Below are 18,170 nucleotides of genomic sequence, written 5' to 3'. Positions count from 1 at the left end.
CTCTCAATTACTGAAGCATCCTTCTCTCTGACCTTGACTAAGGCAATGTTGTCTTGCACGTAGCCGTTCCGAAATGGCCCATCCCTTTGGCCACATCACCTCTCTCTGCATCCCTCCACTAGCTTTCCCTTCTCCATCATGTCACATGTCAGCTGCTTGTCGTCCCTTTCAAGGCCCTTCAGGGGCTAATCCCCACCCGACCTATCATCTTCCTTTCACTATAAAGGTCAACTCCTGCCTTCAGCTGGCCCATGATGGCAGCTTCCAGCACCCATCTGATACACTTCCAAACAGGCACCTTTGGGCTTTCACCCACACAGTCCCTCACGCCTCGTGGGAGTGCCCTGTAAACACCCTGAAAAAGTGACTCATTATCCTGGGTGCAGTGGACTGACTTTTATTTTCAAAAATGTTTAAAAATGTTCAAAATTGAAAAATTTCATTTTGGGTCATGAGCCATGTTGTTAGACAAGAATTCATTTTGGGTCCGACTTTCTGAGCCATCAGATGGTTTTTATTTTTTAATTGTTTTCGGTTCCACACAAAATGAATATTTTAAAATAAAAATTAAATAGCCAGTGATCTGAAAACTCCATCCTATACACAGCTCTAGTAGGATCTCGAATTTTAGCCGGAGAATTTCAAAGCTGCCTCAGGGGTTGAGGAGCTGGATTCCCATTTAACATCAGTGATTAATTCAGTCCACAGCCCCTTCCCTGACTTGCTCTTGCCATGATTCCAAACCCACTGTGCCTTTAGATGTACAGGTTATTTTCCTCCACATCTGCGCAAGCATCAAGAAGAATTGAAGCCCAGCTAGGTGAGGGATGGAACCTGAAACCTAACCCCTTCCCCTGGGAATTAGGCACCTAAGTACCTTTTGAGGATCTGGTCTTAAGGGCTTTGCTGAATCAGGACCAATTTGCACACAAAATAAATCGTCCCTGTGGGTCTTTCTGCAGTTTATTTCTTTAGATGCAAAATTATTCTTGTTTCACGCAGGATTAAAAAAAAATCAGTATTTTTTTATTTTGTTTTAAGGAAGTATATACAGTTTCTTTAAAGGAATATAGACAGTATGGGGTTTACAGTCTAAAACCCTGTTCCCATAATCAAAATAGAAACATAGATCACATGTGGTTCTTGATTTGGCTGGACAAAGCATCGCTGAATCTGCACCATATTCCGGGCTGGATTGTGTGTTACAGGCCTGCTCCAGAGTCCAGCGATGTTCAAATGTCCATGCCTTTTCATAGAATAGAATAATAGAATATCAGGGTTGGAAGGGACCTCAGGAGGTCATCTAGTCCAACCCCCTGCTCAAAGCAGGGCCAATCCCCAATTTTTGCCCCAGATCCCTAAATGGCCCCCTCAAGGATCGAACTCACAACCCTGGGTTTAGCAGGCCAATGCTCAGACCACTTTTGGTTCAGGCCCTATAAACACAACCCCGTAGTACAGAGCCAGTCCACCACAGGCAAAGTATCTTGAGATATTCTGCCGCAGAAAACCACAGTGCTCGGTGGGATTCGCTGTTATGTCCCTTGAGAGGGTGCTACATACTTTCCCCGGCTCCGCTGATCAGCTTTGGCCAGCCATAGCCCCATCTTGCCATTGAGTTGCTGCAGCAGGGAGTCATTCTTAACTCTGCACCCGCAATTGCGGAAAAGCGGAGCACCCTGTGTTTTGTTGCATCATCGATTGACAAGTCCCCTTTATTGCAGTATCTGAGCCCCTCACAATTCTCCATGCATTTGTTTCCATATCCCCCCACAGTGAGGCAGAGCAGAGCTATTCTCTCCATTGTACAGATGGGGAAACTGAGGCACAGGTCGGCTAAGTGACTGTCCCAAGGTCACACGACAAGTCTGTGGTAGAGCAGGGAATTGAACCCGAGTCTTTCAAGTTAGCACCCTAACAACTGGGTCACCCTTTTTTATAACAGCTTTTAACTCTAACGCCCAGTTGAAGAGAGATTTTTCTCAATGTGTGAATTAAATTTTTCAAGTTTTGTGGCACAGGACCTGCCCTTTTATTTTGTTTGTACAGTGCCTGGTACATCAGGGTCCTGGTCCATGATTAGGGCTTCTAGGCGCTACAGCAATCCATTTAAATAAATAATAATAATTAAATATTTCGGTATTTAAAAAATAAAACTGGGAAATCCAATTCTGTCACATGCGACCATAAAACTTCTCCCTATAGGTAATAAATGGGGTTTGATCCACAGATGTCCAATTTCCAGGCATGCACTTCTACCACTTGAGCTACAGGAATAATTACTATTCTATTTCCATTAGAATTTTATTTAATATGTTTCATGGAAACACCTTAGGTTTCTTTTGTACAACCTGGAGCCAGTTTTGACCTGGCACTGAGATTGCCCCTTTAAAAGCTTCCTCTAAACTTTTCAGTGCCTGCTCTTGGGTTATATTACCCCAGTCCCTGGGCAGATCGGCTGGTTTAGTACCATACTCTCTAGCAAACTGTTGGTTGAACTCCTTGAAAACAAACTTCCAATAGTTGGAAGTTTTGTAGCTGGAATCTGCTGGGGAACGACAGCGCAAGGCATTGTTATCTTCACAAAAACAATGGCGGTAATCTATGTGGACGTGGGAATCCCTGATAAGCCATTCAAAATAGCACGGAGAATAGTCAAGTTTTGGGCCATGTGCCAAACAGGGTAAGAAGACTCTCCTGGGTTTCATTAACCCTTGGGGCCGGTGGACTGATGCAAAATGAATTTTGTGATCGGTGCCTTCTGCTTCACAGGGGACTTTACAGAACGGACAGCACTTCCCACAGCCAAACACGTGCTTAAAGATCTCCTCCTGGGGCTTCAGAGGCAGGATGGAGAGCTTAGACTCAACATCCAAGTCTTTAAACTGGGATAAGATTGCTTGCTCAAGTGCAGGCAGAAAGCCTTGAACAGCAGTGGGAAACTGGTTTGTATTTATTGTGTTAATAAGCTGGATTCTGCCTAAGCTGTCCCTGGATATTACAAGATCCCTTTGCAAATATTTGAAAAAGCTGCCTAAAAAGTCAGTCTGAGTCTTGGATTTCTCCAGAGCTTCCCTGCTTTTCTTTATTACTGTGGACAGAAGCTCTGTCTCCAAATTTTCCACACCCCTAGTCTCTTTGTAGTGATCTAACAGGTGTGTCCATATCCAAGTTTTGGCAAACTCTTCGTAGTTATTAATATATTTCACATAGCCATCAAAGTTCATCTCCTCCAAGAGTCTGCTCAGCAACCAAAACTGGAAGAAGCTCCGATTGCCATATCCAATCCCCTGTGCACTTCTGCGAAAATTGTCCACTATTTTTATACCAAGCATCCTATTAACGTAATCCACCAGGGCAGGCCTCAGACACTCCTCACAGAATATCCTGATCCCCTTTTGAAAGGTGTCCCTTTCCGAGAAAAGGTTTCTTTTCCTGCAGTGTCCCAACAGACCGTCCTCTTTCTCTTTCATTGTTTTCATGTTCATGGCTTGGATCTGATGGCTCAATCTCTCTGGGCTGCTTTGGCTGTCAAGTGCTTCTTCACACTTTCTGAACCAGTACCTTCTGAGTTCTTTCCTCAGGCCATTGGTGCTCCTGATGAAATCTTCCTTGTACTTCCCTGTCAGAAGCACATTTGCAGCTCCACTTTCAATGTATTCTTGCAAACAAGCCAAGAGCCTCCGTTCTTCTTGCTGCAGTTTCTGCTGAATTTCATGTTTTAACCTCCTTAAAGCCACATGATCTATTTCAGCTTGAGGCTGATTCTGGATTAAAGTTTCTTGCTCAGACGCCCAGAGATGCATCTCCTTGCGGAAATCCCATTCCCATTCAGAATACTTTGTGCACAGCTGGTTATAAGTGTGAGCCACAAAGCTATTTCTCAAGCTGAAGGTAGAATTTGAATGTTTTATAGCATTCCACAAGCTCCTTACCCATTCACTAAACTGGGGGATGTCCTTAATGGGTTTATTAGATGAGTATCTTCTTATGTATTCAAACAGGTATTTCTTTAGCTCAAACACACTCTTGCTGTATCCCAGGTTCACTGGAGCCATGGGAGGGACACCATGCCACAAGTCAGGGATGTACCAATTGTGTTTTTCTGCATCATTAAATATAATACCAGGAAATTTCATTTTCCTGATTCCTTTTTCTGTACAAGCTGCAGCTGTGGTTATTTCATCTAGCGGCTCCAGGAGCGGATACCTGTCTCCCGTGGTTTGTTCATGTGCGGACACATCACTGACTTTCTGATGCACAAATTGGCAGTTTGGATGTTGCCTGATTTTCTTGATTTTCAGAAGTGTATCTAGCGTAATTTGCAGAACTCTCTGCATGTTGCTGGCATTCTCCATGGCCATGTTAACTATGGTTATGTCACTCAGTCCAATCACCAGGGTGGCCAGCTCGTTGTCACGTTGATAACTGTCCTCCAACTTGGCCAGTTCAGGGGCTTTCAAGCCTTCTGTGTCTATCACCAGGATGAAATCACAGCCCAGCTCCTGCCGAAAGTTCTCTGCCACTTTAATGACTGACATGAAGGCTCCTCGTGTACGTTGGCCACTGCTCACTGCAAACTGCAGGCCGAACATGGTGTTGAGGAGGGTGGATTTCCCAGTGCTCTGCCCTCCCAGCACCGTTAGAACCAGCATTCTGGACCTTCCCCGCAGCTTGGCATGGAGCTGGATCAGAACATCTGTCACCCACTGCAGTGGGATGTTGGATACGTCTCCATCGATCAGTTCTAGAGGAAACCCTTCCAGCATCAGGTCAGCTGCTATGCCTGGGAGATGAATGAGTTGCCTTTGGGTTTTTAGCTTTTTTCCTTCCTTCACCATTGCACACTCAGCTTCATAAAACTGCCCCAACCCACGCATGAAATGCTCCACCCCTAAGGGACTGGAGGAAATTGGTTCATGCAGTTCTGCTTGATGCTGGGGATCATCCCCTCTAGTATGACATTTCTCCTTATAGTCTGCCTGCAGGCTGGAGAGATTGCCCTGAGCAATATGACCCAGATGGTATTTCATCCACTTTAGGAAGTAGTGTGTTTCCACTTGAGAGAGTTTTCCTAGCCCAGCAATAAACTTGACCATCCCATCAGTAAGCTCATATTTATACTGCTGGGTATATAAGTCCAACCATTCCTCTCTTTGCTGAGACGCCTGGAGCCCAATGGCGGCGTCCCCTTGCCGTTGCATTCGGCACAGCTCTTTCTCTGCCTTGGCCAACTTTGTGCACCGATCTCCCGGGAGCCTCAACATTTCCCTCTTGTACTTTGCCACGTCCTTTATTTCTGCTGTGATTCCTGCCACCCGTTTGCTCGCACTTTGGCATTCCTCACAGTCCTCATCCACCCGGATACCTAATTCTCGTGCTGTCACAGCCGTGTCTGCGACGGAGGTTCTCTTGAGAGAGGACTCCATCGGGCTTGCAATGGTGAACTGCAGCTTCTCCACAAACTGAGCATGATTGAGGGTGTTCTCTCTCATCAGCACACTTGGTTTGTCTAGTTTCAGCACAGACCCTAATTTATAAAGGAATCCCAGGGTCTCCTCGGGTTTCTCAATCTTGCAGTTAAAGATGAAGTAGTATTTAGTGGCTGATCCCTGCAGAGATGATAACAGTGCATATTGTCTCTCGTTGATACTTTCAGTAACAATGAACACTGCGGAGGAGACCGCTGTTAAAAAGCTGAACTGCAGCCAGTGCGACTCAATGTCTCCGCGCAGATTTGTAACTGCAACAGGTTCTGGGAAAAGATCTGAGCTCGCCTTCCCAGAAGGGAAATACCAGGAAATCTCGACCAGCCCATTTGCAATTTCCCGAGGGATGTTCCCAGACTCCATGTCGCGATGGATGAAGAAATCGTGGGGCTGCTGGGAGAGGCTCAGAATGTCATTGAGAAGTTTGGACTTGGAGAAGCTGCAGCTCCCCAGCCGTACAAAGGAAATGGTTGACATTGATGTGAGCACCAGGCTCTCCTCTCTGAACCCTCTGCTCTCTGCCAGGGAGTGTGGCCTCCACTTCCTCACAATGTCCCTCATGGCCCACAGCAGTAGGGTGCACTTGGGGGTGTCGAGGGCGGGTAGCAGCAGAGGGAGGGCAAACTGGCACATGGACATTTTGGACAGGATCTCCTGCTGTAGGAAACTGTCTGAGCAAACCAGAACAGCACACAGAACATCGAGGGGGTGCAGAGAATTTCTACTGCCCATGTTACTCAGAGAAAGATTATTGTAATCAATATGTACTTCCTGCTCCTCACTGGTCTCTTGATCATCAGTTGCCTCATGCACAAGCCTTGTGTTTCTGGCCGTCCCATTCAGAGCCATGAGTTTCCTCAGGAAATGCCATGGTAAATCCCCTAATGTCATAGGAGCCCAGGTCTCTCTGCTCTCTGGGCTGATCTCCTGGAGATCCCTCAGTCTGAGCTGCCTGCTTCTATATTGCTCCAAGTTCAATTTCTCCAGAACTCCCTGTGTGGCTCGTCTTCTCTCTGCAGGAAAAAAATAAGAACATGACATTTACTCATGTTCAGCCTCCTCCAACTTTAACTGTGCCCATTTCCAGATGTTCACCCCTGCAAGTTTAACTCTGACCCCTTACACCTTCACACCACCCATCCCCAACCTTAACTCTGCCCCTTTACCCATACACACCCTCCTCTAACCTTAACTCTGCCCCATTAAGCCATTCCACCATCCTCCATCTTTAACTCTGCCCCTTTATCCATGTCCACCCACCTCTAACCTCAACTCTGCCCTGTTACTCTTGCGATCATCCCCCAATATTAAGTGTTCCCCCTTTCACCATGCCCCATCTTGCTCTCAACTACAAGTCACAGACTCTTCTTCCCTGCTACACTTGACATAATGGCCTGAACATTGCAGTCACCCCGTACTCTCTGGCTGACTGCCAGAAGCTGGTATTGGACAACAGGGGATGGATCACCCCGATAATTGCCCCGTTCTGTTCATTCCCTCTGAAGCATCTGGTATTGGCCAGTGTTGGAAAACAGGATACTGGGCTAGATGGACCATTGGTCTGACCCAGTCTGGTCCTTCTTATGGTATAAACTGGAGCCCAGACTGCCCCCTTCACTCCCATGTTAGGACCAGAGGCCATACCCATTAGCTCGTACTTCTGCATATAAGGATATGCGTCTCTCCCACCCCCTGCTGATCACCATTGTATTATTGGCTGGATAGCCCACTCTACCTCAATTTACCCTCCCACAACTGGTCAGTCCCCACCTCCATGCACAAACCAGACAGATGCTCTTCCCATCTCGTTCGTGATTTGTAGGCACTGAGTCTCTCTCACTACCAGCCCTATACAGCCCCATGCACCCTGGATCCCTCAGCACCTGCCATATGCAGGGGGAGTGAGTGCAGGTTACTTCATTGTACAGCTAAATCTCAGGCTATTGCAATTTCTGTGTACATCAGAGGAGTCTTGAATGTCCTTCATGTGGCGGCTAATGGGGCTCTCCCCGGGCAGTGGAATACGGAGGACAAAGTTACATTTCTTTCCTGGACTGTATCCCTTGCAGAGACAAGCTTGTAAGTGCAAATACCTTGGGAAATGTCCCTCTCCTCTGGTTCTGGGTGACCCCGAGTCTCTGATTCCTGCTCTGGATTAAAATCAACTTCTTCCCCCAGCTCTGCGGCTTTTGGAGTGTCTGAGTTCTGCTTCTGTCTTAAAAGATCTAGCAAGGAAAACAAGAGGAAGCACAAATGAATGGCATTCAGTCACTGATCTGCTCCAGCCCTTTTCCCAAAGGGCTCAGGCATCTCTGCCTCCTGCCTCAGTGTGCAAACAGGAACGATCTGCAAACAAGGAAAGACTGGTTTAAAGTGCTCAGTCTGGGGCAGTTGGAAATGAGCTGATTGTGGGTCTCTCTATATAAACCCTTGGGGTGTGTTTCTTAGCATAAACAGGGCATTTGTGGGGCTTTTTTTACAAAGAAGAAGAAAGCACACAGTGTGATTTCTGCTTTGACCTTACCCAGAATCTCCGTTTCTATCTCCGTGTGTGTGGTTAGTGTGTGTGGAGTCAGTGTGTATGAATGCAGTCAGTGTGGGGGTGTAAAGTCAGAGTCTGTCCGTGTGTGTAGGCAGGCAATGTGTGTACATGCAATCTCTGTGTGTGTGTATGTGCAGTTGTGTGTACATGCAGTGTGTGTTTGCGCAACCGATGTCTGGATGTGCAATGTGTATGTGTGATCAGTGCCTCTATGAGTGTGTAATGTGTGTGTACATGTGATCAGCGCACACTTGTGTGCGTACAGTCCTGTGTACATTGCGATTAATGTGTGTACACGCAATTGTGTGTGTGTTCAATCAGCCTGTGTGCGTGTGTGCAGTCAATGTGCGAGGGCAATCCGTATACCAGCAGTGAGTGTGCAGGTTAGTGTGGGTGTGGTCTGTGTGGGTGTGCACACTCCGTGTGGGTGTGCCTAGTGTAGGTGTACATCGTCCATGTAACTACGCACGCATGGTTGTGTGTGTGCAGACTATGTGAAAACCATTAAAAAGGAAGCCACCACCTGTGAAATCTAGTGCAGTTCAGAAAATGAGTGAGAAAGGGTTTCAGACTCCGTCCCACCATTGTGCTGGGCGCTGTTCAGACACCCTCCCTTCCCCCCGGCCTGAGACCGAGATCCGCTCTCTCCCTCCCCACTTGCTGCCCCCCCATGAGTACAGATCCCCTCCCTCTCTCCCCTCACCTGCTGGCCCTTTACTGGCAGTTTGCACTAATTTTCACACATTTTAAATTTTTTTAAATAAACGCATAAATTCCCAGGGAACCTCAAACAAAAATAAAACAAGAAAATGAAGAGCCTTGGCAATATTATATCAGCTGGTTCTGGGGGGGCCTGCAAATGAACTATATGTGCAGAATGTAGCAGTGGGATGGCTAACTGCCTGATCTGTGGGTGCAGTATTTTTGATCTTGCTGAAATACGCCAAGGCTAAGGCCTAACTGACAATTTTGACTTGGAGAGACCAGGTGGGTGAGGTAACATCTTTTAGTGGACCAATTTCTGCGGGCGAGAGAGACGAGCTTTTGAGCCGCACAGAGCTCTTCTTCAGGTCTGACCTCACCCGCCTGGTCTCTCTAATATCCTGGGACCACCACGGTTACAATTACGCTGCACGCAGTTTAGGCCAGCACATTTCACATTCTGGACTCTGGACTGATGCCACCAGTTGGTCGATCCCAGCAGAAGTGTCTTTCGGTGCCTCATCACAAGGAGGGTTCCAGAGAGGATGGAGCTCGGCTGTTCTCAGGAGTGGCAGGTGACAGACCAAGGAGCAGTGGTCTCAAGTTGCAGTGGGGGAGGTCTAGGTTGGATATTAAGAAACATTATTTCACTAGGAGGGTGGTGAAGCACTGGAATGGGTTACCTAGGGAGGTGGTGGAATCTCCTTCCTTAGAGGTTTTTAAAGCCTGGCTTGACAAAGGCCTGGCTGGGATTATTTAGTTGGGGTTGGTCCTGCTTTGAGCAGGGGGTTGGGCTAGATGACCTCCTGAGATCCCTCCCAACCCTAATCTTCTATGATTCTACAGTAGCCTTACGTGACACATCCGGGTTCCCATCTGTCTGCAGAGCTCAGTTGTTGCTGGGAGCTAAGACCAAAGATCTCAAGGCATCAGTGAAACTGGCCTTTCAAGTGCTTCCAGCTAGGGACAGTTTCTAGCTGGGCTCAGGCACCTAGGTAATGGGGAGCAGCTGCTGATCATGGAATGGAAGAGTCACTAGAGAGGGAACAGATGTATTATTCCACTGAGTCTCTCCCCACCATAACCACCTGCGGGAGGGGCAGGTTGGATCTGCTCTCTCTGGCTTATACCTTACCAGCTGAAATGGCCTCGGTGAGTCTCTCTGCCAGCTGTCTCTGGCTGATGTCTCTCAGCACCTGCTCAGTCACCTTCACCCCGTAGCGCTCCCCATAGTGGCTGATCAGCAGGTCAGTAACAGCCATGCGATCCCCTTTCTCCAGCTGGCCCCAGGGGATGGCTCGATATCCCTTCTCCGGCCGGATCCATTTCAACTTGTACTTGAATCTCTTGAGATCATCCTCCCCCAGCGCATCCAGGGTCTCCAGCAGGAAGGAGTTGCTGCTGCCGGTCTTCTCCATATCACCCCCTCAGACAGGGCCCTAAGCAAACTGCTGGGCCATCACGGAGAAAGAGAGAACCAGGAAGCAGCTTCTGCTTCGGCAGACTAAAATTGAAACTAAAACCCTGCTGAGTTCAGCAGAGCCCTCCCATTGCACTTCCTGAACCCGAAGCCATTATACAGGGCTAAGCACACTGCAAATCCTCCAGGCAACCACTGTCTGTCGGATTTTAAGGAAGGAAATGCAGGCTCTTTCATCAAACACACCCCAAAGGTGACTATTCCTAAGCAAAGCCTTAGAGGAGAGCTTAGGAGTTCTAGTCTATATCTGAGACTTGGGAGACCTGGTTCAATGCCCTGTGTGACCTTGGCCAAGTCACTTACTTAGGCCCATGGGAGCTAGGCACCAGCATTCCTGCTCATAGATTCCAAGGCCAGAAGGGACCATTCTGAGCATGACCTCCTGCGACCTGACCTCTGTGTCACACAGGCCAGGGAATTTCCCCAAATAGCTCCAAGATCTTTTAGAAAAACATCCCATCTTGATTTGGAAATTGTCAGTGATGGAGCATCCACCACCACCCTTGGCAAATTCTTCCAGTGGTTAACTGCCCCCACTATTAAAAATGTTCAACTTATTTCCAGTCTGAATTGGTCTAGCTTCAACTTCCAGCCACTGAATCATGTCAGACCCTTGTCTGCCAGACTGAAGAGCTCATTACTCAATATTTCTTCTCCATGAAGATACTTATAAGCTGTAATCAAGTCACCCCTTCATTTCTTTATTAAACTAAAGCTGTGTCTACACTATGGACCTAACGGTGGCACAGCTGTACCGCTGCTGGAAAGTCTCCCGTGTAGCCGCTCTTTGCCAACAGGAGAGAGCTCACCGGCTGGCCTAATTAAACCACTCCGAATGAGCAGCGGTAGCTATGTCGGCAGGAGAGCATCTCCCACCGACAGCGCTGTCCACGCCAGCGCATTTGTCGGTGAAAATTTTGTTGGTCGGGGGCGTCGTTTTTTCACACCGCTGACTGACAGAAGTTTTACTGAAAAAAGTGCTCATGCAGACGAAGCCTTAATAGATTGAACTCTTTGAATCTGTCACTATAAGGCAGGTTTTCCAATCCTTTAATCATTCTCATGGCTCTTCTCTGAACCCTCTCCACATTATCAACATCCTTCTTGAATTGTGGGCATCAGAACTGGACACGGGATTCCAGCAGCGGTATCTCCAGTGCCAAACACAGAGGTAAAATAACCTTTCTGCTCATCCTGGAGATTCCCATTTATCCATCCCAAGATCACATTAGCTCTTTTGGCCATGGCATCAAGCTGGGAGCTCATGTTCAGATGATTATGCACTATGACCCCCAAATCTTTTTCAGAGCCACTTCTTCCCAGGAGAGAGTACCCCATCCTGGAAGTATGCCCTACATTCTTTGTTCCTAGATATATACATTTACAGTTAGCTTGCACCCAGTTTACCAAGTGATCCACGTCGCTATGCATCAGTGTCCTGTCCTCTTCATTATTTTCCACTCCCCACATTTTTGAGTCATTTGCAAACTTAATCAGTGATGATTTTATGTTTCCTTCCAGATCATTGATAAAAATGGCAAATAGCCTAGGGCCAAGAACTGATCCCAGTGGGACCACTCTAGAAACACACCCACTTGGATAAGCTAGGGCGCAGGGCTTGCCTCTATAGGGAAACTACTGTGAAATAAGCTAGGAGATGCATTTAAAGCACAATGTCGCTGTGTCAGTAAGTGTCAAGGTTCCTCCCCCACTCTGAACTCTAGGGTACAGATGTGGGGATCTGCATGGAAAACCTCCTATGCTTATCTTTACCAGCTTAGGTCAAAACTTCCCCAAGGTACAAAGTATTCCACCCGTTGTCCTTGGAATGGCCGCTACCACCACCAAACTAATACTGGTTACTGGGGAAGAGCTGTTTGGACGCGTCCTTCCCCCCAAAATACTTCCCAAAACCCTGCACCCCACTTCCTGGACAAGGTTTGGTAAAAAGCCTCACCAATTTGCATAGGTGACCACAGACCCAAACCCTTGGATCTGAGAACAATGAAAAAGCATTCAGTTTTTTACAAGAAGACTTTTAATAGAAAATAGAAGTAAATAGAAATAAAGAAATCCCCCCTGTAAAATCAGGATGGTAGATATCTTACAGGGTAATTAGATTCAAAAACATAGAGAACCCCTCTAGGCAAAACCTTAAGTTACAGAAAAGATACACAGACAGAAATAGTTATTCTATTCAGCACAATTCTTTTCTCAGCCATTTAAAGAAATCATAATCTAACACATACCTAGCTAGATTACTTACTAAAAGTTCTAAGACTCCATTCCTGTTCTGTCCCTGGCAAAAGCAGCATACAGACAGACACAGACCCTTTGTTTCTCTCCCTCCTCCCAGCTTTTGAAAGTATCTTGTCTCCTCATTGGTCATTTTGGTCAGGTGCCAGCGAGGTTACCTTTAGCTTCTTAACCCTTTACAGGTGAGAGGAGCTTTCCCCTGGCCAGGAGGAATTTCAAAGGGGTTTACCCTTCCCCTTATATTTATGACACGCCCCCCAAATCTCAGCTAGGGTGAAACACTGGCTGGGATTTCTTCCTGGAGCTCTAGGAAAAACAGAGTTAATAAGACACATGCATCTCTAAATATACTACCAAGTACATAAAGACTAACAATATTTTCCACATCTTAAGGACGATTTTAACCAGTTGATTCTGGGAAACTTTCACGGGAGAGTGCATCAGCCACTTTGTTAGAAGCTCCTGAGATGTGTTGGATGTCGAAATCAAAATCTTGAAGAGCTAAACTCCACCGAAGAAGTTTTTTGTTAGTTTCTTTGACGGTGTGAAGCCATTTTAGTGCAGCATGGTCGGTTTGCAGGTGGAAACGCCGTCCCCAAACATATGGGCGTAGCTTTTCCAGAGCGTAGACAATGGCATAACATTCTTTTTCAGTGACTGACCAGTTGCTTTCCCTCTCAGACAGTTTTTTGCTGAGAAACACTACAGGGTGGAATTCTTGATCAGCTCCTTTTTGCATTAAAACTGCTCCCACACCACGCTCGGATGCATCTGTGGTTACTAGGAACGGTTTGTCAAAGTCTGGGGCCCTTAGTACAGGGTCAGACATGAGTGTCGCTTTAAGCTTGTTAAAGGCCTTCTGACACTTTCCGGTCCACTGAACAGCATTTGGCTGTTTCTTTTTGGTTAGGTCTGTCAGTGGGGCAGCGATTTGGCTGTAGTGCGGTACAAATCGTCTGTAATAACCGGCCAAGCCTAAGAAGGATTGAACCTGTTTCTTTGACTTTGGGACAGGCCACTTTTGGATAGCATCCACTTTGGCCTATAGGGGGCTGATAGTTCCTTGACCCACCTGGTGTCCAAGGTAAGTCACTCTGTTTAGGCCTATTTGACACTTCTTAGCCTTAACAGTTAGTCCTGCCTCCCTTATGCACTCAAGGACTTTTTGTAGATGTTCCAGGTGGTCTGCCCAGGAATCCGAAAATATGGCCACATCGTCAAGGTAGGCGACTGCATATTCTCCTAATCCCGCTAGGAGACCATCTACAAGTCTTTGGAAAGTGGCGGGTGCATTTCGCAGCCCGAAAGGGAGTACATTAAATTCATACAGCCCGAGATGTGTGATGAAGGCTGACCTTTCCTTGGCAGATTCATCTAGCGGTACCTGCCAGTACCCCTTTGTTAAGTCCAAGGTAGAGATGAACTGGGCCCGTCCCAGTTTCTCTAACAGTTCATCTGTGCGTGGCATTGGATAGTTGTCTGGGCGAGTTACAGCATTTAGCTTACGGTAGTCCACGCAAAAACGTATTTCCCCATCTGGTTTGGGAACTAGAACCACTGGAGATGCCCATGCACTTTCAGAGGGGCGGATTACACCCATCTGTAACATATCCTGGATCTCCCGTTCTATAGCAGTTTTAGCTTGAGGAGACACCCGGTAAGGTTGGACCCTAATTGGGTGAGCATTACCTGTGTCAATGGAGTGGTATGCCCGTTCAGTCAGTCCTGGGGTGGCTGAGAACGTTGGCGCGTAGCTAGTGCACAGCTCCTGGATCTGCTGTCGCTGCATACGCCCAAGGGTCATGGAGAGGTTCACCTCTTCCACACCACCAGCACATTTCCCTTCGTAGTAGACACCTTCAGGCCACTCAGCATCATCTTCTCCCTGGGCTGTAAACTGACAAACCTTTAATCCTCTGGAATAAAAGGGCTTTAGAGAATTAATATGGTACACCTTAGGCTTTCGGTTGGAGGTGGGGAATGCTATGAGATAATTAACAGCTCCCAGGCGCTCCTGGACCGTGAATGGCCCTTCCCACGATGCTTCCATTTTATGGGCCTGGAGCGCCCTTAAGACCATGACCTGGTCTCCTACTTTGAAGGAACGCTCTCTGGCATGTTTATCATACCAGGCTTTTTGCTCTTTTTGAGCATCCTGTAAGTTTTCTTTAGCAAGGGCTAAAGAGGTTCGGAGGGTGTTTTGTAGGTTGGTTACAAAGTCCAGAATGTTAGTTCCTGGAGAAGGTGTAAATCCCTCCCATTGCTGCTTCACCAACTGCAATGGCCCCTTAACCTCACGGCCATATACAAGTTCAAATGGGGAAAACCCTAAACTGGGATGTGGTACAGCTCTGTAGGCAAAGAGCAACTGCTGCAACACTAGGTCCCAATCATTGGAGTGCTCATTTACGAATTTACGTATCATGGCCCCCAAAGTTCCATTAAACTTCTCCACCATGCCATTTGTTTGATGGTGGTAAGGAGTGGCAACCAAGTGATTTACCCCATGAGCTTCCCAAAGGTTTTTCATAGTTCCTGCCAGGAAATTAGTCCCTGCATCGGTGAGGATGTCGGAGGGCCAACCTACCCTGGCAAAAATGTCTGCTAGTGCCTGGCACACACTTTTAGCCCTGGTGTTGCTTAGAGCTACTGCTTCCGGCCATCGGGTGGCAAAATCCATGAAAGTCAGTATGTACTGCTTTCCTCTGGGTGTCTTTTTCGGAAAAGGACCCAGAATATCCACAGCTACTCGCTGAAATGGAACTTCAATGATGGGGAGTGGTTGTAGAGGGGCTTTGACCTGGTCTTGGGGTTTTCCCACTCTTTGGCACACCTCACAAGACTGGACATAGGTAGAAACATCCTTTCCCATTCCCTCCCAGTGGAATGACCCCCCCAAACGGTCTTTGGTCCTGTTCACCCCAGCATGGCCACTAGGGTGATCGTGGGCTAAGCTCAAGAGCTTGGCCCGGTATTTAGTTGGAACTACCAACTGTCTCTGAGGATGCCAGTCTTCCTGGTGTCCACCAGAAAGAGTTTCCTTGTATAAAAGTCCTCTTTCTACAACAAACCTGGATCGATTAGAAGAGCTGAGAGGTGGTGGGTTGCTCCGTGCCGCTGTCCAAGCTCTCTGGAGGCTTTCATCTGCTTCCTGTTCGGTCTGGAACTGTTCCCTTGATGCTGGAGACATCAGTCCCTCATTGGATTGTGGACCTAGGCTTGGTCCCTCTGGAAGCAATATAGGGGATGGAGCTGTTTCTGTTGACTGTGAACCGCTCTCCGCTGGTGCACTATGTTGGGATTCAGGCTCCGGCTGAGCCTCTTGTGTAGGGTTATCGGCTGCTGCCAGTTCAGGTTCAGTGGAGCCCTCTGGTGTTGAGGTTGCAAGTACTGGATTCAGTGCTGACACAGGGTCTGGTGTTGGTTGTTCGGCTGGTTCCGGTTCTGGGACTGGTTCCGTCTGGGTCTCTGGGACTGGATCCACTACTGCTGTTGCAGACATTGGCCTAAGGTCCAGGTCCATCACCTCTGACTGGGTCCTGATAGCAGTTTCCGGAACAGAGCTAGGCCTCACGGCTTGTTTAGCCTGGCTGCGGGTGACCGTTCCCACCCTCTTGGCCTGCTTCACATGATTGGCCAAGTCTTCCCCCAACAGCATGGGGATGGGATAATCATCATAGACTGCAAAAGTCCACATTCCTGACCAGCCCTTGTACTGGACAGGCAACTTGGCTGTAGGCAAATTGAAAGAGTTGGACTTGAAGGGTTGAATCGTCACTTGGATCTCTGGGTTGATTAAATTGGGGTCCACTAAGGAAGCATGGATAGCTGACACTTGTGCTCCGGTGTCCCTCCACGCGGTGACCTTCTTCCCGCCCACACTCACAGTTTCCCTCCGCTCCAAGGGTATCTGGGAAGTATCTGGGCCTGTGGACCTCTGGTGTGATTCCGGTGCAATGAACTGTAATCTGTTGGGGTTCTTGGGGCAGTTGGCCTTTACATGCCCCAGCTCGTTACATTTAAAACATCGTCCAGCTGACGGGTCACTGGGGCGAGGAAGGTTGCTGGAGAACGGGGTGGCAGGACGATAAGGGGTCTGGAGGGTTCTTTGGGAGGTAGGTGGGGCCTTGGGCGGCCCCCGGTAATAGGGTGTGGTCTGGGGTGGTCCCTTCTGGTCTCCGCTCCAACTGCGACCAGTTTTCTTCTTCTCTGCCACCTCCACCCATCTGGCTCCAATCTCTCCTGCCTCGATTACAGTTTTGGGTTTCCCATCTAGGATGTATCTTTCTATTTCCTCAGGAACACCCTCTAAGAATTGTTCCATTTGCATTAGGAAGGGCAAATTTACTGGAGATTCAACACTTGCTCCTGATATCCAGGCATCCCAATGTTTCACAATGTGGTAGGCATGTCGGGTAAATGACATGTCTGGTTTCCACCTTAGGGCTCTGAACCTCCGACGAGACTGCTCGGGTGTTATCCCCATTCTGACTCTCGCCTTGGATTTAAACAGTTCATACTTGTTCATGTGTTCTTTAGGCATTTCAGCTGCCACCTCAGCTAAGGGTCCACTGAGCTGCGGCCTCAGCTCTACCATGTATTGGTCAGTAGAGATGTTGTACCCAAGGCAGGCCCTTTCGAAGTTTTCTAGGAAGGCCTCAGTATCATCGCCTGCCTTGTAGGTGGGGAACTTTCTGGGATGGGAAGTGGTACTTGGAGAAGGATTACTAGGGTTTGTTGGGATATTCTGCTGAGCCTTTATCTTCTCCATCTCCTCCACATACTTCCTCTCTTTTTCCTTCTCCTCCAGTTCTTTGTCCCTCGCTTCCATAGCTCTCCTGTGAGCAGCCGCTTGGTGTTGTTCTGCCTCCCTTTCTTGTTCCTTCTTCAGCTGCATGAGTTCTATCTGTCTTTCATGTTCCCTTTGTCTTTCCTCAGCCTGAAATTTGGCTAATTCGAGCTGTAGTCGAGCCGCGGATTTTGCCATTCTAACCTCTCTGTTTTTAACTAACTTTACACCCGAGGTTTAGAAATAAACAAACAAAACCTGGCTGTAAAATTTTGCTGTGCTGGAATAGAATACCTATTCTCTGATAGTGATTGTCAGCCTACAGAAAAAGACAATTCCCTTGTCTCTGCTCTGGGCCCAAATTAAAGCAAAAAACCTCCAACTACTTGGAAACCTGCTTACCCAGCCCAAAGAAAAAAAAATTCCCTTTCAAACCTGTGCTCCTTGTAAAACAAAAAAATCAAAATCCTAAAAAAACCACCCTGCCACTTTTGTCTCCAGGCAAATGGGTAGAGCACACCCCCCCTATTTACTTTTTGGAAGAAAAGAAAAAAAAAAACAAAAAACTCTGGGTTGGAAGACTGTGAATTTCCCTGCAGGAGTTAAGTACCCTGCCTCCAGGCAAAGAAAACCTGCAATTCACAAAGATAATCCCCTTTTGTCTCTGCTTGGCCACAAAGCAGGGAAAACCCAAGCTGCTTTCAGTTTCAAAGCTGCTTCAAAGCCACAGGAAAAAAAAATTCCTTTTTAAAATCTGTATTTCTAGTTCAAAAAATCTCAACTGGATCTCAAAATGATTTCAGGTTAATCCCACCACTATGCCACCATGTCAAGGTTCCTCCCCCACTCTGAACTCTAGGGTACAGATGTGGGGACCTGCATGAAAAACCTCCTAAGCTTATCTTTACCAGC

At 47.5% G+C, this 18,170-nt stretch overlaps 1 pseudogene across 1 annotated transcript; it reads right to left on the bottom strand.

The window, feature by feature from the left end:
• Nucleotides 1-1,052: 1,052 nt before the first annotated feature.
• Nucleotides 1,053-10,151, bottom strand: LOC144265958 (up-regulator of cell proliferation pseudogene; annotated as a pseudogene). The gene is made up of 3 exons (XR_013346393.1): nt 9,869-10,151; nt 7,583-7,714; nt 1,053-6,502 (listed from the first exon to the last, which is right to left on the bottom strand). The product of XR_013346393.1 is annotated as an up-regulator of cell proliferation pseudogene (transcript).
• Between the last annotated feature and the right edge of the window lie 8,019 nt (nt 10,152-18,170).

This window comes from Eretmochelys imbricata, chromosome 6 (genome assembly GCF_965152235.1).
Source record: "Eretmochelys imbricata isolate rEreImb1 chromosome 6, rEreImb1.hap1, whole genome shotgun sequence".
NCBI classification, from domain to species: Eukaryota; Metazoa; Chordata; order Testudines; family Cheloniidae; genus Eretmochelys; species Eretmochelys imbricata.
Note: the sequence above shows the minus strand (reverse complement) of the source record. Positions and strands in the feature narration are given on the sequence as shown.